Genomic DNA, 24,902 nt, shown 5'->3' on the forward strand with positions numbered 1-24,902 from the left:
TAAAACGTTTTTTGTACTTTGTTATCAAGTTTATGCCTGTTTAACATGTCTGAACTACCAGATAGACTGTGTTCTGAATGTGGGGAAGCCAGAATTCCTACTCATTTAAATAAATGTGATTTATGTGACAATGACAATGATGCCCAAGATGATTCCTCAAGTGAGGGGAGTAAGCATGGTACTGCATCATTCCCTCCTTCGTCTACACGAGTCTTGCCCACTCAGGAGGCCCCTAGTACATCTAGCGCGCCAATACTCCTTACTATGCAACAATTAACGGCTGTAATGGATAATTCTGTCAAAAACATTTTAGCCAAAATGAACACTTATCAACGTAAGCGCGACTGCTCTGTTTTAGATACTGAAGAGCATGACGACGCTGATAATAATTTTTCTGAAGGGCCCCTAACCCAGTCTGATGGGGCCAGGGAGGTTTTGTCTGAGGGAGAAATTACTGATTCAGGGAACATTTCTCAACAAGCTGAACCTGATGTGATTGCATTTAAATTTAAGTTGGAACATCTCCGCATTCTGCTTAAGGAGGTATTATCCACTCTGGATGATTGTGACAAGTTGGTCATCCCAGAGAAACTATGTAAAATGGACAAGTTCCTAGAGGTGCCGGGGCTCCCAGAAGCTTTTCCTATACCCAAGCGGGTGGCGGACATTGTTAATAAAGAATGGGAAAGGCCCGGTATTCCTTTCGTCCCTCCCCCCATATTTAAAAAATTGTTTCCTATGGTCGACCCCAGAAAGGACTTATGGCAGACAGTCCCCAAGGTCGAGGGAGCGGTTTCCACTTTAAACAAACGCACCACTATACCCATAGAGGATAGTTGTGCTTTCAAAGATCCTATGGATAAAAAATTAGAAGGTTTGCTTAAAAAGATGTTTGTTCAGCAGGGTTACCTTCTACAACCAATTTCATGCATTGTCCCTGTTGCTACAGCCGCATGTTTCTGGTTCGATGAGCTGATAAAGGCGGTCGATAGTGATTCTCCTCCTTATGAGGAGATTATGGACAGAATCAATGCTCTCAAATTGGCTAATTCTTTCACCCTAGACGCCACTTTGCAATTGGCTAGGTTAGCGGCTAAGAATTCTGGGTTTGCTATTGTGGCGCGCAGAGCGCTTTGGTTGAAATCTTGGTCGGCTGATGCGTCTTCCAAGAACAAGCTACTTAACATTCCTTTCAAGGGGAAAACGCTGTTTGGCCCTGACTTGAAAGAGATTATCTCTGATATCACTGGGGGTAAGGGCCACGCCCTTCCTCAGGATCGGCCTTTCAAGGCAAAAAATAAACCTAATTTTCGTCCCTTTCGTAGAAACGGACCAGCCCAAAGTGCTACGTCCTCTAAGCAAGAGGGTAATACTTCTCAAGCCAAGCCAGCTTGGAGACCAATGCAAGGCTGGAACAAGGGAAAGCAGGCCAAGAAACCTGCCACTGCTACCAAGACAGCATGAAATGTTGGCCCCCGATCCGGGACCGGATCTGGTGGGGGGCAGACTCTCTCTCTTCGCTCAGGCTTGGGCAAGAGATGTTCTGGATCCTTGGGCGCTAGAAATAGTCTCCCAAGGTTATCTTCTGGAATTCAAGGGACTTCCCCCAAGGGGGAGGTTCCACAGGTCTCAGTTGTCTTCAGACCACATAAAAAGACAGGCATTCTTACATTGTTACTGTTAAAAATAGGAGTGATTCATCCTGTTCCATTAAGAGAACAAGGGATGGGGTTCTACTCCAATCTGTTCATAGTTCCCAAAAAAGAGGGAACGTTCAGACCAGTCTTAGATCTCAAGATCTTAAACAAGTTTCTCAGGTTCCATCGTTCAAGATGGAAACCATTCGAACTATTCTTCCTTCCATCCAGGAAGGTCAATTCATGACCACGGTGGATTTAAAGGATGCGTATCTACATATTCCTATCCACAAGGAACATCATCGGTTCCTAAGGTTCGCATTCCTGGACAAACATTACCAGTTTGTGGCGCTTCCTTTCGGATTAGCCACTGCTCCAAGGATTTTCACAAAGGTACTAGGGTCCCTTCTAGCTGTGCTAAGACCAAGGGGCATTGCTGTAGTACCTTACTTGGATGACATTCTGATTCAAGCGTCGTCCCTTCCTCAAGCAAAGGCTCACACGGACATTGTCCTGGCCTTTCTCAGATCTCACGGATGGAAAGTGAACGTGGAAAAGAGTTCTCTATCTCCGTCAACAAGGGTTCCCTTCTTGGGAACAATAATAGACTCCTTAGAAATGAGGATTTTTCTGACAGAGGCCAGAAAAACAAAACTTCTAGACTCTTGTCGGATACTTCATTCCGTTCCTCTTCCTTCCATAGCTCAGTGCATGGAAGTGATCGGGTTGATGGTAGCGGCAATGGACATAGTTCCTTTTGCGCGCATTCATCTAAGACCATTATAACTGTGCATGCTCAGTCAGTGGAATGGGGACTATACAGACTTGTCTCCGAAGATACAAGTAAATCAGAGGACCAGAGACTCACTCCGTTGGTGGCTGTCCCTGGACAACCTGTCACAAGGGATGACATTCCGCAGACCAGAGTGGGTCATTGTCACGACCGACGCCAGTCTGATGGGCTGGGGCGCGGTCTGGGGATCCCTGAAAGCTCAGGGTCTTTGGTCTCGGGAAGAATCTCTTCTACCGATAAATATTCTGGAACTGAGAGCGATATTCAATGCTCTCAAGGCTTGGCCTCAGCTAGCGAGGGCCAAGTTCATACGGTTTCAATCAGACAACATGACAACTGTTGCGTACATCAACCATCAGGGGGGAACAAGGAGTTCCCTAGCGATGGAAGAAGTGACCAAAATTATTCTATGGGCGGAGTCTCACTCCTGCCACCTGTCTGCTATCCACATCCCAGGAGTGGAAAATTGGGAAGCGGATTTTCTGAGTCGTCAGACATTGCATCCGGGGGAGTGGGAACTCCATCCGGAAATCTTTGCCCAAGTCACTCAGCTGTGGGGCATTCCAGACATGGATCTGATGGCCTCTCGTCAGAACTTCAAAGTTCCTTGCTACGGGTCCAGATCCAGGGATCCCAAGGCGGCTCTAGTGGATGCACTAGTAGCACCTTGGACCTTCAAACTAGCTTATGTGTTCCCGCCGTTTCCTCTCATCCCCAGGCTGGTAGCCAGGATCAATCAGGAGAGGGCGTCGGTGATCTTGATAGCTCCTGCGTGGCCACGCAGGACTTGGTATGCAGATCTGGTGAATATGTCATCGGCTCCACCTTGGAAGCTACCTTTGAGACGAGACCTTCTTGTTCAGGGTCCGTTCGAACATCCGAATCTGGTTTCACTCCAGCTGACTGCTTGGAGATTGAACGCTTGATCTTATCGAAGCGAGGGTTCTCAGATTCCGTTATCGATACTCTTGTTCAGGCCAGAAAGCCTGTAACTAGAAAGATTTACCACAAAATTTGGAAAAAATATATCTGTTGGTGTGAATCTAAAGGATTCCCTTGGGACAAGGTTAAGATTCCTAGGATTCTATCCTTCCTTCAAGAAGGATTGGAAAAAGGATTATCTGCAAGTTCCCTGAAGGGACAGATTTCTGCCTTGTCTGTGTTACTTCACAAAAAGCTGGCAGCTGTGCCAGATGTTCAAGCCTTTGTTCAGGCTCTGGTTAGAATTAAGCCTGTTTACAAACCTTTGACTCCTCCTTGGAGTCTCAATTTGGTTCTTTCAGTTCTTCAGGGGGTTCCGTTTGAACCCTTACATTCCGTTGATATTAAGTTATTATCTTGGAAAGTTTTGTTTTTAGTTGCAATTTCTTCTGCTAGAAGAGTTTCAGAATTATCTGCTCTGCAGTGTTCTCCTCCTTATCTGGTGTTCCATGCAGATAAGGTGGTTTTACGTACTAAACCTGGTTTTCTTCCAAAAGTTGTTTCTAACAAAAACATTAACCAGGAGATTATCGTACCTTCTCTGTGTCCGAAACCAGTTTCAAAGAAGGAACGTTTGTTGCACAATTTGGATGTTGTTCGCGCTCTAAAATTCTATTTAGATGCTACAAAGGATTTTAGACAAACATCTTCCTTGTTTGTTGTTTATTCCGGTAAAAGGAGAGGTCAAAAAGCAACTTCTACCTCTCTCTCTTTTTGGATTAAAAGCATCATCAGATTGGCTTACGAGACTGCCGGACGGCAGCCTCCCGAAAGAATCACAGCTCATTCCACTAGGGCTGTGGCTTCCACATGGGCCTTCAAGAACGAGGCTTCTGTTGATCAGATATGTAGGGCAGCGACTTGGTCTTCACTGCACACTTTTACCAAATTTTACAAGTTTGATACTTTTGCTTCTTCTGAGGCTATTTTTGGGAGAAAGGTTTTGCAAGCCGTGGTGCCTTCCATTTAGGTGACCTGATTTGCTCCCTCCCTTCATCCGTGTTCTAAAGCTTTGGTATTGGTTCCCACAAGTAAGGATGACGCCGTGGACCGGACACACCTATGTTGGAGAAAACAGAATTTATGTTTACCTGATAAATTACTTTCTCCAACGGTGTGTCCGGTCCACGGCCCGCCCTGGTTTTTTTAATCAGGTCTGATAATTTATTTTCTTTAACTACAGTCACCACGGTACCATATGGTTTCTCCTATGCAAATATTCCTCCTTAACGTCGGTCGAATGACTGGGGTAGGCGGAGCCTAGGAGGGATCATGTGACCAGCTTTGCTGGGCTCTTTGCCATTTCCTGTTGGGGAAGAGAATATCCCACAAGTAAGGATGACGCCGTGGACCGGACACACCGTTGGAGAAAGTAATTTATCAGGTAAACATAAATTCTGTTTTCCAATGGCATGGAGAGTCCACAAATCCATTCAATTACTAGTGGGAATTCAACTCCTGGCCACCAGGGGAAGCAAAGAACACCCCAGCAGAGCTGTTAAGTGTCACTCCCACTTTCCATAACTCAGCCATTCTTTGCTTCGTATATCGTAGGGGGGGGGGTGAAGATGTGTCTGAAGAAAATCAACTATTTAATCCTTTAATGGGTACTTTTCCCTGCAAGCAAGGACTGGGGCTATGCTGTGTCCATGTCAATCTCTTTAGTAAGAGTAATGGTGCCTTTTAGCAGTTGGAAGACGGTGAGGTAGTCCTTGCTTAACTTCCAACATGTATGCTACCCCTATATAGAAAACCAGGGTTGGTTACTCTGTTTTTCTTTTTCTACAGGTCACTGTCAGAGATCGGGTGAGTCTGTCATACCTAAGAACCAGTTCCTGCCCTACAGCTGAAACTCATAAGTTAAGTGCTTTTCTTCTTAATATGAGGAGAGTCCACTGCATCATTCCTTACTGTTGGGAAATACTGAACCTGGCCCCCAGGAGGAGGTAAAGACACCCCAGCCAAAGGCTTAAATACTCCCCCCTACTTCCCTCATATCCCAGTCATTCTTTGCCTTTCGTCAGGAGGTTGGCAGAGTCAGAAGATTCGGAGTAGTTCCTTATGAAGGGTATCTACCCTTCGAAATGGGACTGGAGTTTAAAGTAGTCTTGTCAGCCTCTCAGTGAGAGCATTGACGAATGTCAGTCTGGAGATGCAGGGAGAGTCTTTCTGCAAGCGCATCCAGACTCGTATTAACAGCTCCTAAGCAATCAGTGTTGACAAGTTTCACTGCCTGCTTTTATCACTCAAGTCCATGTCAGGAGTGATGCTACAAGACTGTCAAACTTGAGAGGCTGTGTTTCTGTTCCACAGCATAGATTCCGGTAAGATTGGTTCTTTTTTTTTGTTTTAACACATATATAACGCAAGAAGACAGGGTCACAGTGTGACTCCTTTTATCTGTATGGAATCAAGGGTTAATATCTCTGGAGGGGGGATTATTGAACAGGGGGGATTAATCACATAAGTTTATTTGATTATGCTGCGACATGTGTGAGATGAGGCTCAGGCAGATGTTGGAAATGTACAGGGTTTTTTTCTTTTACTTTCGTTTTTGGGAGCTGCGCAGCCTGGAAGGATTGGCACTTTTTTTACTATTATAGCAGGGGCAGTCCTGCATTGCGCACCATGTGACCGGGTGTGGTCACACTTTTTTCCTCTTTCCTTACCGTGCGCTTTACCGGAGAAGAAGCTGTTTCTCTGTTTGGCCTGGGTCATAGGAGGTGGTGAGTGCCCCAGCCATTGGGGGTATACAGGTTTCCCGTTTTTTCTTATTAATCAATAGTCTGCTTTGTTAGCGCAAGCTATGGTGGATTCTGATGCGTTAGAGGGTACTCCATCTTTAACGAAGTCTAATACCGGTCTATATTGTGAGGAGGCCAATGTATACCCGCCTGCTCAATTATGTTCCACATGCCTTGATAAAGTAATCATGTCAAAGAAGGTTAATATGTTTGATACCACTGAGCTGTCCACTTCTGAGGAGTCTCTGTCCCATGAGGTGCGCACCCTACAGTCATCTCCTAATACACATGCAGCTTCCCGTAGCACTCCTAATCCTCCATCTGGAGGGGCCCTTTTACTGCCAAATTTTACTGAGCAGTTACAAACAGCAGTGTCTGCGGCCTTTAGTGATTTACCTCGCCCTGCTAAGCTCAAGCGAAAGGTCAAATATTGCTATCCTTCCCAGGGGTCATCTACTTACGTTTGAGCACTTACACTTTCTGCTGAAGGAGGTTTTTACTAAGTTATAGGTTCCAGAGATCAAATTGCCTGAGGAACCTTTGATTCCTAAATTAGATAAGGTCTACGAGGACAGGGTTGTACCACAAACTTTCCCAGTCCCCGTAAAGATGGCGAACATTAAGAATGAATGGGAAAGAATTGTTTCTTCTTTTTCCCCATCTTCTTTCTTTAAAAAATTATTCCCGGACTCTTAATTGGAGTTATGGGGTTCCATTCCCCAAGGTGGATGGCTCTATCTCCACGCTTGCTAAACGCACTACTATCCCGGCAGCGGCTGTTGCTGTGGTTGCTGGAGCGGCTACCTACTGGTGCGACTCCTTATCTGAGTTGATCGAGGTGGAGGGTCCCCTCAACGTGATCCAGGAAAGAATTAAGGGTGGCTGCTACTTTTATTTGTGATGCAAATATGCAAACTATTTGCCTGAATGCCAAAGCTTCAGGTTTTTCTGTTCAAGCCCGTAGCGCACTCTGTCTTAAGTTCTGGTCTGCGGACATGACTTCGAAGTCAAGACTTCTTTCCCTCCCATTTAAGGGAAAGATTCTATTTGGTCCAGGCCTGGACTCGGTTATCTCCACGGTTACTGGAGGCAAAGATGCCTTTTTACTGCAGGATAAGAACAACAAGTCTAAGGGACAAGGTCCTCATTTTCGTCCCTTTCGTTCGGATAAATCCCAATGTCAGCAGCCCTCTGCAAAGCCTGAGCAATCCAAGGGGACTTGAAAGCCGGCTCAGTCCTGGAATAAATCCAAGCAGAGCAAGAAGCCCTCCGAGACAAAGTTGGCATGAAGGGTTGGGCCCCGATCCGGCTCTGGATCTTGTAGGGAGCCGACTGTCACTCTTTTCAGACACTTGGTTTGGGGACGTGCAAGACCTGTGGGTCCTGGAGGTCGTCGCTCAGGGATACAAGATAGGTTTCAAGTCTCAGCCACCCAGGGGCAGATTCCTCCTATCAAACCTGTCTTCAAGGCCAGAAAAGAGAGAAGCCTTTCTGGGGTGTGTGAGGAATCTCTCCTCCCTAGGAGTCATTGTCCTGGTACCTCTTGCAGAAAGAGGTCTGGGTTGCTATTCAAACCTCTTTATGGTCCCAAAGAAGGAGGGAACTTTCTGCCTGATTCTGGACCTAAAGTGTTTAAACAAATTCCTACCTGTCCCCTCATTCAAGATGGAGACGATAAGGTCCATCCTTCCTTTAGTTCAGGAAGGACAGTTCATGACCACTATAGATCTGAGGGATGCTTACCTTCACGTTCCAATTCACAAGGAACACTTCAAGTTCCTAAGATTTGTGTTCCAGGACCAGCACTTCCAGTTTATTGCACTTCTTTTTGGTCCAGCTACTGCTCCAAGAGTTTTTACAAAGGTTCTAGGGGCTCTGCTTGCAGTGGCCAGAACCAGAGGTATAGCAGTAGCGCCATACTTGGACGATATTCTGGTTCAAGCACCATCCTGTCGCCTGGCAGAAGACCATTCAAAATCTCTTCTGCTTCTTCGATCTCATGGATGGAAGATAAACTTAGAAAATAGTTCTCTTATTCCCAGTACCGGGGTTGAATTCCTGGGTACTATAATAGACTCCATATCCATGAGAATATTCCTTACAGACCAGAGACGTTATAAACTAACTTCTGCTTGTCTTGCCCTCCAGACCTCCTTAAGGCCCTCTATGGCTCGGTGTATGGAGGTGATTGGTCTCATGGTGTCCAGCATGGACATCATTCCTTTTGCCAGATCCATCTCAGACCACTTCAGCTGTGCATGCTGAGACAGTGAAACAGCGATCATTCGGATCTGTCTCAACAGATTTCTCTGGACAACCGGTCGATAGAATCGCTCTCCTGGTGGCTCTGTCCAGATCACCTGTCCCAAGGGACATCCTTCTTGAGACCATCCTGGGAGATTGTGACTACGGACGCAAGTCTATCAGAATGGGGAGCTATTTGGGGTGCCAAGAAGGCACAGGGCCTGTGGACTCGAGAAGAATCTCTCCTTCCGATCAACTTTCTGGAAACAGGCAATCTTCAATGTTCTGAAGGCTTGGCCTCTTCTGGGTTCGTCCCAGTTTCAGATTCCAATCAGACAACATAACCTTGGTGACTTACATCAGCCATTAGGGGGGAACGAGGAGCTCCCTAGTAATGAGGGAAGTATCTCGGATTCTGGAGTGGGCGGAGGCCCACAACTGCTCGCTCCACATTCCAGGTGTGGACAACTGGGAAGCGGATTTCCTCAGCAGACAATCTTTTCATCCGGGGGAATGGTCTCTCCATCCCGAGGTGTTTTGCGGAGATTTGCAACAAATGGGGGATGCCGGAGATAGATCTCATGGCATCCAAGCTACCCAGATATGGTTCTTCGTTCCAGGGATCCTCAAGCGGAGCTAATAGATGCATTAGCAGTGCCTTGGAGGTTCAATCTAATTTACATTTTCCCGCTGTTACCACTTCTTCCTCGTGTAGTGGCCCACAGCAAGCAGGGGCAGGCATCAGTAATACTGATTGTTCCATCGTGGCCGCGAATTATGTGGTTTGCGTACCTGGTGGGGATGTGTCCTTATCTCCTCTGTGGAAGTTACTTTGTCGCAGGGATCTGCTGGAACAAGGTCCTTTTGTTCATCAAAATCTAGATTCTCTGAGGCTGACTGCGTGGAGATTGAACGCTTAGTCCTATCGTTGTAAGCCTGTTACTCGTCGCATCTATCATAAGGTGTTGAAGAGCTTAATTATTCTGGTATGAAGAGTGTGGTTTAGCCTGGCATAAGGTTAAGGCTGCCAGGATACTTTCTTTTCTCCAGGAGGGTCTGGAAAAGGCCTTTCTGCTAGTTCCCTGAGGAGACAGATTTCGACCCTTTCTGTCTTGCTGCACAAGAGGCTTGCAGAGTTCCCTGGTGTGCAATCTTTCGTTAAGGCTCTGATTAGGATCAGACCTGTTTTTAGATCGAACGCTCCACCTTGGAGTTTGAATCTTGTCCTTAAGATTTTGCAACAGTCTCCGTGTGAGCCTATGCATTTGGTTGACATTAAATTGTTGTCTTGGAAGGTTCTTTTTCTATTGGCTATTGTGTCGGCATGCAGAGTTTCTGAAATAGCTGCCTTGCAATGTGAGCCTCCTTATCTGGTGTTCCACACTGATAAGGCTGTCCTACGTACCCACTTGGGTTTTCTACCTAAGGTGGTGTCTGATCGTAACATCAATCAGGATATTGTGGTTCCTTCCTTATGTCCTAATCCTCCTCCTTTGAAGGAACATTTACTTCATAATCTGGATGTGGTTCGAGCTTTGAAGTTTTATGTTTAAGATACTAAGGATTTTAGACAAACTTCTTCCATGTTTGTTATCTACTCTGGGAAGCCTAAGGATCTGAAGGCCTCTTTAACTTCCTTATCTTTTTGGTTTAGGAGTGTTATACACTTAGCTTATGAGTCAGCGGGGCTTAGACCTCCTCAGAGGATTACGGCTCATTCCACTAGAGCGGTGGCTTCCTTTTGGGCCTTTAAGAACAAGGCCTCTGGATCAGATTTGTAAGGCGGCTACCTGGTCCTCCTTACATACTTTTGCAAAATTCTACAAATTTGACGTTTTTGCTTCGGCTGAAGCAGCTTTTGTATCTGCCCACTTTTTGCAGGCTGGGCACCAAATCAATCAAATGTGTTTCCAGGTTATAGAAAAGGTCGACACCCCTAGACGAGGAGGCAATAGAGATTTACTGTTAAAGCAACGTGATGTTTATTGGATATTTAGACTTGATACCATGGAGCCTAAAGGAATGAACAAGGAAATTAATTGGTCAGTCAATTGCAGAAATGGAAGGCAGCAAAAAAGTGGTGTTCAATTATTTATTGAGCACAGCAAACAAGCAACGTTTCGGGAGTAAACTTCCCTTAATCATGCAATGTAAAATACTGATACCAGGTATCCTTATATACCCTACCACCACAAGGGTGCAGTGTCTTTATTTACAGCAATACCAATTCAATAGGATACAAAACAGTAATATTCAAACCTCACTAGAGACAGAAGCATATATACATATTTCAACAAATTATATAATCTATTTACAAGAATAAATCATCAATTTTAAATTTTTAAATTTATTATTTTAAAGAGACCAAGGATCAGAACACCACCATAAAATAAACCCAATATAGGATCATACAACTAGGGGTCATAAAATGGACCACTACACTGGTCTCCACTTTCAAAGGAAGATAGAAAGATCCCAATCTCTATTCATACCAACAGGTTCCATAGTGCCAAGTTCAAATATCCAAAAACATTCTCTTTGTTTTAACAATAGGTTTCTATCCCCGCCCCTCCTGGGTCTGGGCACAAATTCAATGATTTGAAAACGTAATTGATTTATAGCATGCCCCATTTGGGAAAAATGGCAAGAGACGGGAGCAAGGAGATAGTTATTTCTCACAGAACTTTTATGTTCTATTATCCTGTCTTTGATAGATCTAGTGGTCTCACCCACATAGCCACGCCCACATGGGCATTTAACCAGATATACCACATATTGGGTGTTACAAGTATAAAAACCTTTAATCAGATATTTTTTGCCAGAACTAGGGTGGAAAAATGATGAACCTTTGATCATATTCCCACAACAGGAGCATCCAAGACAGGGAAAACATTCATTATTTTTATGAGTTAAATATTTTTGTGTATCCGCAGGTATCACAGAACCAATGCCTGCTCTGATTAATTTTTGACGGATGTTCGCACCTCTCTTGAATGCTGGCATTGGGGCCTCAGCAAATTCAGGAATATTGGGATTACATTTACTCAAATGCCCCAATGTTTTCTGATAATCTTTTGTATCTGATGGCTTTGAGAATTATATTCAGAGACAAAGACCATCCGCTGACTCTTAGATTTTTTTTGTCCTTTTTAGGACCTAATAAACTTCCTCTAGGGGTATTGGCAATGATATTCATTTCTTTTTCAATCAAAGTCTGCGGATAGCCTCTCTCTATGAAACGCTCACCCATTTTTCTCAATCTAAAAGTTTTTCATCAGAATATGGCGAACCCTAAGAAGTTGGCTATGGGGTAGTGCTTTTAAAAGGGCCAGGGATGGGCACTAGCAAAATGCAAAATGCTGTTGCGATCAGTGGATTTTCTAAAAAGGTCAACTTTAATAGTGTTATCAATCTTAATGATCTTAGTATCAAGAAAAATTAATTCCTCTTCACTATAAGTTAATTTAAACTTCAAATGTGTAGTAGAGCTATTTAAATTATTCACAAAGGAAACCAGGGTTCCAACGTAGCCCAACCAGATGCCAAAAACATCATCAATGTAGCGCCACCAGCAGGCACCACACCGAATAAAGTCAGAATTGGCATATACAAATATTTCTTCAAACATATTCATTAGTAAATTGGCATAATTTGGGGCGACGTTGGAACCCATGGCTGTACCCTGTATTTGCAGAAAGTATTCATCCTGAAACAGGAAATAATTGTTATAAAGAACAAATTCTAGCAGTATAACAAAAAAACTCAATCTGAGCTGGGGTAAAATCACCACTATTGCTCAAAATATGTTTAACTGCCCCTGCTCCACTGACGTGGGTAATAGATGTATATAAGCTTTCAACATCAAGGCTGAAAAGTACAAATTTACCTGTGTCCAGATCTAATGCTTCAACCTTTAACAGAAAATCACTAGTATCTTTTATAAATGAATTTGTATTTTCCACAAAAGGTCTGAGAATCTTATCCAAATAAATAGACACATTGGAGGATACTGAGCCAATACTGGACATGGGGGCTGACTGTAAAGGAAACTAGATTGGGAGTGTAGAAAAAGCCTTGCTCTGAAGATAGTGGATATTACGTTCGTATTCTCATGCACTGAGAGGATTAGAAACTTTATAATCATTTTTAGGAGAGTTAGCAGCAAAATTGATAATACATGTCAATTATAAACTTTATCTTCTTTTGGTGCTTAATTTAAATAGCCTATATTTCTCTTGTAAAGGTGTCCACGGGTTCATCCATTACTTGTGGGATATTCTCCTTCCCAACAGGAAGCTGCAAGAGGACACCCACAGCAGAGCTGTCTATATAGCTCCTCCCCTAACTGCCACACCCAGTCATTCTCTTGCAGCTCTCGACAAGAAAGGAAGTATCAAGAGAGATGTGGTGACTTAGTGTAGTTTTTACCTTCAATCAAAAGTTTGTTATTTTTAAACGGTACCGGCGTTGTACTGTTTTTACTCTCAGGCAGAAATTGGAAGAAGACTTCTGCCTGGAGGTTTGATGATCTTAGCGGTTTGTCACTAAGGTCCATTGCTGTTCTCACACATAACTGAAGAGTATAGAAAGAAAACTTCAGTTGGGGGGACGGTCTGCAGATTGCCTGCTTTGAGGTGTGTTCAGTATATTTTTTTTCTAGAGAGATGATAAGGTCTAGAAAATGCTGACAGTGCCTGGTATATTTAAGGTAAGCCTGATACAGTGATTTAACAAAAACTGGGATCATGCTTGCAAAAAGGGATAATATTCATGTTAATACCTATATTACTTAGTGTAAAAACGTTTGCATGATTTATAAATAAAAACGTTTTTTCTCTGAGGGTGATAAATCTTTATTTGGGGCCTAGTTTCCACATGGCTTGTTGGATTACTCCTAGGAGTACTTTTTTAAGGCCCTCTGACTTTGAGTGCATGGTGGGAGGGGCCTATTTTCGTTTTCAGTCTGAGACATCCAGCTTCCCTGAAGGAGTCCTCTGGCTTATAGGACCTCTATAGAGGGTTTTGTTCCTGCAAAAATCGTTTTTAAGGGCAGGTAGGAGCCACAGCAGAGCTGTGGCAGTGTGTTTGACCGTTTGTTAACAGGTTTAATGTTTTTCTAATTCGTTTTTGGGCCTGAGGGCCTGAGGGGTTAATCATGCATTTGCAAGTGGGTGCAATGCTGCTTTAGTCCCTTATACACACTGTAAAAATTTCGTAGAGTTTACTACTTTTTTTCACTGTTTTGCAGTTTATGTGGTAGTTTTTTCTCTTAAAGGCACAGTATCGTTTTTTATTATTGCTTTTTTCACATTTATTAAAGTGTTTTCCAAGCTTGCTGGTCTCATTACTAGTCTGTTAAACATGTCTGACATAGAGGAAACTCCTTGTTCATTATGTTTAGAAGCCATTGTGGAACCCCCTCTTAGAATGTGTACCAAATGCACTGACCTTTCTATAAGTTATAAAGACCATATTATGGCTTTTAAAGATTTATCTGAGACTGACAAAAGGGAGGTTATGCCATCTAGCTCTCCCCACGTGTCAGAACCTATAACTCCCGCTCAAGGGACGCCAAGTACATCTAGCGCGTCCAATGCGTTTACTTTACAAGACATGGCGGCAGTTATGAATCATACCCTCACAGAGGTATTGTCCAAACTGCCAGGGTTACAATGAAAGCGAGTCAGCTCTGGGGCTAGAACAAATACAGAGCTCTTTGACGCTTTAGTAGCTATGTCTGATATACCCTCACAATGTGCAGAAGTTAAAGCAGGAGAGCTTCTATCTGTCGGTGACTTCTCTGATTCAGGGAAGGTGTTACTTCAGTCTGACTCTGAAATGACAGCATTTAAATTTAAGCTTGAACACCTCCACGTGTTGCTCAAGGAGGTTTTAGCGACTCTGGATGACTGTGACACCATTGTAGTCCCAGAGAAATTGTGTAAAATGGACAAATACTTTGCAGTGCCTGTTTACACTGATGTTTTTCCAATCCCTAAGAGGTTTTCAGAAATTATTACTAAGGAATGGGATAGACCATGTGTGCCGTTCTCTCCCCCTCCTGCTTTTTTTAGAAAATGTTTCCTATAGATGCCGCTACACGGGACTTGTGGCAGACGGTCCCTAAGGTGGAGGGAGCAGTCTCTACCCTAGCTAAGCATACAACTATTCCTGTCGAGGATAGTTGTGCTTTCCTAGATCCTATGGATAAGAAATTAGGGGGTTTCCTTAAGAAAATCTTTATACAACAAGGTTTTATTCTCCAGCCTCTTGCATGCATTGCCCCAGTCACTGCTGCAGCGGCTTTCTGGTTAGAGTCTCTGGAGGAGGCTTTACAGGTAGAGACCCCGTTGGATGATATCCTTGACAGGCTTAAAGCTCTTAAGTTAGCCAATTCATTTATTTCTGACGCCGTTTTTCATTTAACCAAGCTGCTAACGGCTAAAAATTCAGGTTTTGCCATTCAGGCACGTAGGGCGCTATGGCTTAAATCCTGGTCAGCTGATGTCACTTCAAAGTCTAAACTTCTCAAGATCCCCTTCAAAGGGCAGACCCTATTTGGGCCTGGACTGAAGGAGATCATTTCTGATATTACTGGAGGAAAAGGCCACGCCCTTCCCCAGGATAGGTCCAACAAGTTAAGGACCAAACAGACTAATTTTCGTTCCTTTCGAAACTTCAAGAGTGGCGCAGCTTCATCTTCCTCTTCTACAAAACAAGAGGGAATTTTTGCCCAGTCCAAGCCAGTCTGGAGACCTAACCAGACTTGGAACAAGGGTAAACAGGCCAAAAAGCCTGCTGCTGCCTCTAAGACAGCATGAAGGAGTAGCCCCCAATCCGGGACCGGATCTAGTGGGGGGCAGACTTTCTCTCTTCGCCCAGGCTTGGGCAGGAGATGTCCAGGATCCCTGGGCTCTGGAGATTGTTTCCCAGGGATATCTTCTGGATTTCAAAGCTTCATCTCCAAAGGAGAGATTTCATCTCTCACAGTTATCTGCAAACCAGATAAAGAGAGAGGCATTCTTACATTGCGTTCAAGACCTACTAGTTATGGGAGTGATCCACCCAGTTCCAAAGGAGGAACAGGGGCAGGGCTTCTATTCAAATCTGTTTATAGTTCCCAAGAAAGAGGGAACTTTCAGACCAATCTTGGATCTCAAGATCCTAAACAAATTTCTCAGGGTCCCATCTTTCAAGATGTAGACTATTCAAACCATCCTATCTATGATCCAGGAGGGTCAATATATGACTACCGTGGATTTAAAGGATGCTTATCTACATATTCCGATACACAGGGATCATCATCAGTTTCTCAGGTTCGCCTTCCTAGACAGGCATTATCAGTTTGTGGCTCTTCCCTTCGGGTTAGCCACGGCACCAAGAATCTTTACGAAGGTTCTAGGGTCCCTTCTGTCGGTTCTAAGACCGCGGGGTATAGCAGTAGCCCCTTACCTAGACGACGTCCTGATACAGGCGTCAACTTTTCATATCGCCAGGTCCCATACGGACATTGTTCTGGCATTCCTAAGGTCTCACGGGTGGAAGGTGAACGAAGGAAAGAGTTCTCTCTCACCTCTCACAAGAGTTTCCTTCCTAGGAACTCTGATAGATTCAGTAGAAATGAAGATTTATCTGACAGAGGTCAGGTTGTCAAAACTTCTAACTTTCTGCCGTGCTCTTTATTCCATTTCTCGTCCGTCAGTGGCTCAGTGTATGGAGGTTATCGGATTAATGGTAGCGGTAATGGACATAGTTCCGTTTGCTCGCCTACATCTCAGACCACTGCAACTTTGCATGCTCAATCAGTGGAATGGGGCTTACACAGATTTGTCCCCTCTACTAAATCTGGATCAAGAGACCAGGGATTCTCTTCTCTGGTGGCTATCTCGGGTCCATCTGTCCAAGGGAATGAGTTTCCGCAGGCCAGAATGGACTATAGTAACGACAGATGCCAGCCTTCTGGGCTGGGGTGCAGTCTGGAACTCCCTGAAGGCTCAGGGTTCTTGGACTCAGGAGGAGGCCCTCCTTCCGATAGACATTCTGGAACTAAGAGCGATATTCAATGCTCTTCAGGCTTGGCCTCAGCTAGCTGCGGTCAGGTTCATCAGATTTCAGTCGGACAACATCACGACTGTAGCCTATATCAACGATCAGGGGGGAACAAGGAGCCCCCTGACAATGTTGGAGGTTTCAAAGATAATTCTATGGGCAGAGGTTCACTCTTGCCATCTCTCAGCTATCCATTTCCCAGGAGTAGAGAACTGGGAGGCGGATTTTCTAAGTCGGCAGAGTTTTCATCCGGGGGAGTTGGAGCTCCATCCGGAGGTATTTGCCCAGTTGATCCAACTTTGGGGCAAACCAGAACTGGATCTCATGGCGTCTCGTCAGAACGCCAAGCTTCCTTGTTACGGGTCCAGGTCCAGGGATCCCAAGGCAGCGCTGATAGATGCTCTAGCAGCGCCCTGGTCCTAAAGCCTGGCTTATGTGTTTCCACTGTTTCCTCTGCTCCCTCGTCTGATTGCCAAGATCAAGCAGGAGAGAGCCACGCAGGACTTGGTATGCAGATCTGGTGGACATGTCATCCTTTCCACCATGGACTCTGCCGCTAAGGCAGGACCTTCTACTTCAAGGTTCCTTCAAACATCTAATCTAATTTCTCTACGTCTGACTGCTTGGAGATTGAACGCTTGATTCTATCAAAGCGTGGTTTTTCCGAATCAGTCATTGATACTTTAATTCAGGCTCAAAAGCCTGTCACCAGGAAAATCTATCATAAGATATGGTGTAAATATCTTCATTGGTGTGAATCCAAGGGTTACTCATGGAGTAAGGTCAGGATTCCTAGGATATTATCTTTTCTCCAAGAAGGATTGGAGAAGGGATTGTCAGCTAGTTCCTTAAAGGGACAGATTTCTGCTCTGTCTATTCTTTTGCACAAACGTCTGGCCGAGGTTCCAGACGTTCAGGCGTTTTGTCAGGCTTTATTTAGAATCAAGCCTGTGTTTAAACCTGTTGCTCCGCCATGGAGTTTAAATTTAGTTCTTAAAGTTCTTCAAGGGGTTCCGTTTGAACCTTTGCATTCCATAGATATTAAGCTTTTATCTTGGAAAGTTATATTTTTAGTAGCTATCTCCTCGGCTCAAAGAGTTTCGGAGTTATCTGCTTTACAGTGTGATTCCCCTTATCTGATTTTCCATGCAGATAAGGTAGTGTTACATACCAAACCTGGGTTTCTGCCTAAGGTGGTATCTAATAAGAATTTCAATCAGGAGATTGTTGTTCCTTCCCTATGTCTTAATCCTTTTTCAAAGAAGGAACGTCTATTACACAATCTTGATGTGGTTCGTGCTTTAAAGTTTTATTTACAAGCTACGAAATATTTTCGTCAAACATCTGCTTTGTTTGGTGTCTACTCTGGACAGAGGAGAGAACAAAAGGCTTCGGCAACTTCTCTTTCCCTTTGGCTAAGAAGCATAATTCGCTTAGCTTATGAGACTGCTGGCCAGCAGCCTCCTGAAAGAATTACAGCTCATTCTACTAGAGTAGTAGCTTCCACATGGGCTTTTAAACATGAGGCCTCTGTTGAACAGATTTGTAAGGCGGCGACTTGGTCTTCGCTTCATACCTTTTCTAAATTCTATAAATTTGATACTTTTGCTTCTTCTGAGGCTATTTTTGGGAGAAAGGTCTTACAGGCAGTGGTGCCTTCCGTTTAAGTTTCCTGCCTTGTCCCTCCCTTCATCCGTGTCCTAAAGCTTTGGTATTGGTATCCCACAAGTAATGGATTTACCCGTGGACTGGATACACCTTTACAAGAGAAAACAAAATTTATGCTTACCTGATAAATTTATTTCTCTTGTGGTGTATCCAGTCCACGGATACACCACAAGAGAAATAAATTTATCAGGTAAGCATAAATTTCGTTGTTTTTTTTAGTGTATAATGGCCCTTTAAGCCTTAATGGTTAATTGTAATTTAACTTTAGGCTATATTTTTCTTTGACGCCATTTTATTTACATACTTGTCATGGCGGTGGTATGCACTTTAGTTTGCTCTTCCTGCCACAAGCTATGTTTTGTGGCATCACTCCTTATTCTTTTTATTTATCGTAAACATAGTTATGGAGAGGGACTAAATGCTTTGTACTTAAAGTGAAAGTCAATCCTAGCATTTTACAAACGCTAGGATTGACTATTGAAACAAATAAAGGGCACTTTCATTCATGAAGTATACGATATTTCATGTAGAAAGCTCCTTTATTTGTTTCAATCTATCGCTGTTTTTATCTTGTACAGCAGCCCACGGCAAAAAAAATTTCTGCTAAGAGGTGATGTTTTCACCTATTAGCCAATAGCCGTGCGATAAATCCGGCTTCCATGGGCATCAAGCCGGATTTACCGCACTGCTATTGGCTAAGAGGTGAAAACTTAAAAAAAGAGAGAGGTGCACTCAGCTGAGACAGAACAGAAGCTAAAAAAACTTCCGTGCCTGTTCATTTTAGGGTGCCACTCAGGGTGCATACTCTTTTAGCACACTATGCCCCTTCACAGAGAAAAAATATCCTGTAGCATATTATCAGTCTGACCCTGCCCACTGACAGTCCAGCACCGAAATACCAGGCAATTCTTCTCTGAACAAGAGAAGCAACAACCCCAGACGATCGTTTTGGCCTTCTATGGGCCTTGTCAGTGAGGTGCAGTCGCATCTCTTTAAGGGCATGTGTGAAAGGAGTCCACGTCTGGTTTCCCCCATTTACTCTTAGGGAGACCCAAGAGCATAAATAAAGAAAGAGAGAGATATGCACTCAGCTGAGACAGAACAAAAGCTAGAAAACTTCTGTGCCTGTTCATTGAAAACATCACCTCTTAGCAAAAATATTTTTTAGCTGTGGGCTGCTGTAGCAGCTAAAACCGGCGATCGATTGAAACAAATAAATGAGCTTTCTACATGAAATATCTTATACTTCATAAATGAAAGTGCCCTTTAAGGCTTGTGTTTGGTTAGCGGCACATTTTCTCCTGTTCCTTTCCGTGGTTCCCTAGTGTTTGCTGCCATCTTGTGGCAGTTTTATCTTCTGCATATGTTTTTATTTATGCTTGTTCTATTATGAACGCCATTTCTATACTGCATATGTTTTTATTTATGCTTGTTTTATTATGAAGGCCATCTCTATCTCCTTCATATTGAGGAGTTTATCTATTAGTTATTTGTAAAACCATACTTATAATGCTGCTGCATTCTTAGGTGATATCTAAAAGTCATATTTATTTTATAAGGGATCAATATATAATCTCGCTCATAGCAGGAGATTTTTATCCCTTATGTTTATTTGCATGTGACTCAATTTTATTTTCTTCTTTCGTACTGAGGGGCTGTCTCCTAATGTTTGTAACATCATGGTACATATATATATATATATATATATATATATATATATATATATATATATATATATATATATATATTTATTTATTAGTGATATTGGTCACTAATATGTTTTTATTTTCGTTGTCTGACAGCCTGTCCTCAATCTGAGTTAATTCTCTGATTCCAGCTTAACGCTGAAGGTGTATTTTTCTCTGTTTTTTGTACAACGGTAGAGCCCTCTGGTGTCTCAGTGGTAAGTCACTGGGACACAATATGAGTTTATAGATTTTTAGTCCAGAGGGGGGCATGATTACTTAGACTGGTATATCTCTAGGATTTATTTGTTTTGACCTGTGCGTGATTTCCTAGTTATCCTAGTGATTTTAGGATTGTATTCTTAAAGTTAATCCTCTTGTCTTCAGTTTTAATGTTTTATATATACTTCTTATTTGTTGGAAGCCTATTTTGCATAGGCTAAGAAGTATGAAGACTTTTCTTAAATCTACTCATGGTGAGGAGATTTCCAGCTAGTACTGATTCAATTCTATTTATATATGTTATATATAGCATGCTTTGTCCCTCATTGGGAGTGTTTTTCTTTTAATGAAGCCATAATCGGGGAGTGGTGTTCAGTTGTCCGAATGAACTTATCTCCCAGTATCAATCTTTCATCTAATGATCATCTATGATCTGTGTTTGTTTGAGCACCCTTTATTTTGTATGGTACTAGATACCTGAGGGATAATCTTGTTTTGTCCTCTATCAGAGATTTAATGAAGGGAGAGGTTTTCTTTATTTGTTAAGAGAATCTCCTTCGACTAAGCAGGACTTAATTTTTTTTTATCCAATCCTTTCGTCTTATCCAGGAACGGACCCTCGGACCATGAAGTAACTTATTTTTTCTAGGTTCAGTCCTTAAACTTGGAGACTTTGATTGTTCTCCTTTAGGTTCTAGAGGGTCAGTTCTCATATCCTTCTTTGACATGAGGGACGTGTCCTTCGTGTTCCTCCACAAGGAATAATTAGGATTTGCTTTCTAGACAGACGTTTTCTGTTTGTAGTCTTTCCCTTCGGTCTAACCTCGGCCCCTCAAATCTTTAGAAGGTTCTAGGGGATCCTCTGGCTGTGGCCAGATCTTTAGGAATTGTGGTGGCTCCTTATCTGGACTATATCTTGGTTCAGACACCATCTTTTCTTTTAGCAACTTCTCTTATGGATTCTCTTGTTGTTTCTCTGTGGAATATGAATCTGAAAAAGAGTTTCTTGGTGCCTTATACCAGGTTATGTTTTTTGGAGAACGCTCATAGGCTCGATCTCCATGAAGATTTTCTTGACGGGGGTCAGAATATTAGATCTTCTGTCTTTCTCTGCCTTCTGGCTAGGATCAAATGTAGTATCTGTTCTTATCAGTTTAATATTAGATTGTCCCCTATCTGGGGACCATATATTAAATGGATATTCTGAACAGTGAGATGAAAGAAGAGCTTGCTCTGTCTACTCCACACTTTAGCCTAGTATTAATGTTCCTCCAGGAGCGGTACTCCATTCAGTCCATAGTGGTTCTGCGTAAGGAGGTAATTAGTCTAATGGTAGTTTTCAGGGACATTATTCCTTTGGCTCGTTTCCATCTGAGGCCTCTACAGTTATCCATGTTTAGATATTGGCACAGAAACCATTTAGACCTCTCTCATAGGATAGTCTTCGACATCCAGACGAGTTTCCCTGTCCTGCTGATTGTCTCAGGACCATCTGTGCCAGGACACATTCTTCCTGAGATCTCTTGGGAGATTGTGTCATCAGGCACCAGCCTGTCGGGCTGGGGTGCAGTCTGGGTTCACTTAAGCTCAGGGATTTTGGACTCGGGAGAAGTATTCTCTCCCATTTTTTTTCTAGAGTTGTCAACTATCTTCATTGCACTGATAGTTTGGACTAATTGAGTTTGGTCCGGTTTATCAGATTTCAATCGGACGTATTTCATCTGCCAGGGAAGATTAAGAAGTTCCTTTGCCATGAAGGAGGAACTCACGTTCTTCAGCGGGCGGATTCTCACAATGGTCTCTCTTCTGCCTTCCACATCCCAGAAGTGGGCTTCTGGGAAGTGGATTATCTGATCAGATAGACTTTTTAAACTTCCAGAAGTATCTCAGTGTTAACTTTCAGATGGGGAGTTTAGGAGTTGGATCTCATGACGTTCTCGTCTAAACGCTGAACGTCCAATTTACGGATCATAATCAAGGGATCCGCACGCAGTTCTGGTTATCGTTCTTGCGGTTACATTTTCCTATTTCCTCCGCTTACCCTCCTTCCTCAGGTGACAGCTGTGTCTTATAGGAGTGGGTTTTGGAGTTGCTCCAGCTTGTGCTCGCAGAATTCGTTTTGCAGATCTGGTGCAGATGTCGTCCCTTTACCCATGGGAATTCCTCAAAGGAAGGTCCTTCTTCCTCAGGGTCCTTTTCTTTACCTAGATTCTCTGAAGCTGTCTGCTTGGAGATTGCATGCCTAGTCTTTTCTGGACCAGATTTTTCAGACTAGGTGATTGTTCCATGATTCAGGCTTCGAGAAAGGATTGTCAGTCACTTCTCTGAGGGACCAGATCTCTGCCTTTTCAGTTCTTTCTCTTGCCTTTGGCTGACTTTCCGGATGTTCTATCCTTTGTTCAGGCCTTGGTTAGATTCAGGCCTGTGTTTTAGTGTGTTTTTTAGGGTTCTGCAGCAGGCTCCGTTTGAGCCTATGCACTCTGTTGAGGTTTAGTTATTGTCTTGGAAGATTTTGTTTTTTCTCGCTATTTTTCCTGCTTGTAGAGTCTCTGAGCTTCGGCTCTGCAGTGTGACCTCCCTTCCTTATTTTTTAGGCAGCTAGGGCGGTCCTTTGTACCAAATTGGAATCTTTTCCTAAGGTGGTTCAAACCACAATATCTTTCAGGAATTTTTGTTTCCTTTGTTACTTTTTAATTCCTTTAATAAGGAACGGCTTTTGCATAACCTGGATGTTGTGCGTGCTCTGAAGTTTATCTGCAGGCAATAAGAGATTATCGACAATCTATTGCCTTTTTGTGTTATTTTCTGGCATTTTAAAGAGTCAGAAGGCCATTTCTTCTATTTATCTTTGGTTTGCAAAGTGTTTTTTGGTTAAGGAGTCGGCTGAAGAATAGCCTTCTGAAAGAGTTTCGGTTCTATCCTAAAGGTCTGTTTTCTCCTTCTTGGGCCTTTTTACTATGAAGTTTTTGTGAAACAGACCGGCAAGGCGGCCTCTTTGTCCTCCTTGCAAAATGTTTAACTTATGAGTTATGGGAGGAAAGTTTGTCTAGCGGTGGTGCCTTCTGTTTAAGTACGCCTGTCTTGTTCTCCCTTCCTTCCATTCTGTGTTCTCTAGCTTGGGTATTGGTTCCCACTAGTAATTGAATGGATTTGTGGACTCTCCATGCCATTGGAAAAAAAAAAAATTATGCTTACCTGATAAATTATTTTCTTTCCTGGCATGGAGCGTCCACGACCCGCCCTTAATTTATTATTAAAGGGACACTGAACCCAATTTTTTTTCTTTTGTGATTCAGATAGAGCATGCCATTTTAAGCAACTTTCTAATTTTCTCCTATTATCAAATGTTCTTCATTCTCATGGTATCTTTATTTGAAAAGCAAGAATGTAATTTTAGATGCCGACCCATTTTTGGTGAACAACCTGGGTTGTTCTTGCTGATTGTTGGATAAATTCACCCACCAATACACAAGTGCTGTCCATGGTCTAAACCAAAAATTGGCTGGCTCCTTAGCTTAGATGCCTTCTTTTTCAAATAAAGATAGCAAGAGAACGAAGAAAATTTTATAATAGGAGTAAATTAGACCATGCAATTTTAAGCAACTTTATATCTGAATCACGAAAGAAAAAATTTGGGTTCAGTGTCCCTTTAAGAAGATTTGTATATTTTGAACTTCAGGCAACTTTATACCCTTGTGTCATCTTCTCTTTCCAAATTCCTTTGACTGAATAACTGGGAGTTATGGGAAGTGGGAGTGATACTTGTGTTCTTTGCTTCCCCCTGGTGGCCAGGAGTTGAATTCCCACTAGTAATTAAATGGATTCGTGGACTCTCCTCCATGCCAGGAAAGAAAGGAATTTATTAGGTAAGCATACATTTTGTTTTTGCGGTGTTTGTGTTTAGCTGCAATTTTCCTCTTACTCATTTACTGTACCCACACATATTATACCATTTTTCTTGCCAATAAATGGACTTTCTAAAGATACCATTATTTTCATCATATCTTATCATTTACTATAATTTTTTTAAATAAAATATGATGAAAAATTTGAAAAAACAAACACCAATGCTAAATAGTTTCTAAATTTTGTCCTGAGTTTAGAAATACCCAATATTTACATGTTCTTTGCTTTTTTTTCAAGTTATAGGGCAATAAGTACAAGTAGCATTTTGCCATTTCCAAACCATTTTTTCCCCCAATATTAGTGATAGTTACATTGTAACACTGATATCTATTAGGAATCCCTGAATAACCCTTCACATGTGTATATATATATATATATATATATATATATATATATATATATATATATATATATATATATTTTAGTAGACAACCCAAAGTATTGATCTAGGCCCATTTTGTTATATGTCATGCCACCATTTCACCGCCAAATGCGATCAAATAAACAAAATTGTTCACATTTTCACAAACTTTAGATTTCTCACTGAAATTATTTACAGCTTGTGCAATTATGGCACAAATGGTGGTAACTGCTTCTCTGGGATCCCCTTTGTTCAGAAATAGCAGACGTATATGGCTTTGGCGTTGCTTTTTGGTAATTAGAAGGCCACTAAATGCCGCTGCACACCGCACTTGTCTTATGCCCAGCAGTGAAGGGGTTAATTAGGGAGCTTGTAGGGTTAATTTTAGGTTTAGTGTAGAGATCAGCCTCCCACCTGACACCTCCCACCCCCCTGATTTCTCCCTGACCCCTCTCAAACAGCTCTCTTCCCTCCCCACCTTACAATTGTCACCGCCATCTTACGTACTGGCAGAAAGTCTGCAAACACTAAAATAAAAGTTTTTTTTTTTTTTTTTGTTTGTTTTCTTTTAATTTATTTTTATTATATAATTTCTGCAGTATAGGATCCCCC

The 24,902-nt window shown here is 42.6% G+C and overlaps 1 protein-coding gene and 1 non-coding gene across 6 annotated transcripts in view; both read left to right on the forward strand.

Annotated features, from left to right (window-relative positions):
- Window positions 1-24,902, forward strand: part of KMT2E (lysine methyltransferase 2E (inactive)) — a 464,054-nt gene that overhangs the window by 373,928 nt on the left and 65,224 nt on the right. The window lies entirely within an intron of this gene.
- LOC128665301 (U2 spliceosomal RNA) lies at window positions 21,124-21,312 on the forward strand. The gene has a single exon (XR_008403070.1). It is a non-coding gene; the product is annotated as a U2 spliceosomal RNA (small nuclear RNA).

This window comes from Bombina bombina, chromosome 6, assembly GCF_027579735.1.
Source record: "Bombina bombina isolate aBomBom1 chromosome 6, aBomBom1.pri, whole genome shotgun sequence".
Lineage (NCBI taxonomy): Eukaryota > Metazoa > Chordata > Amphibia > Anura > Bombinatoridae > Bombina > Bombina bombina.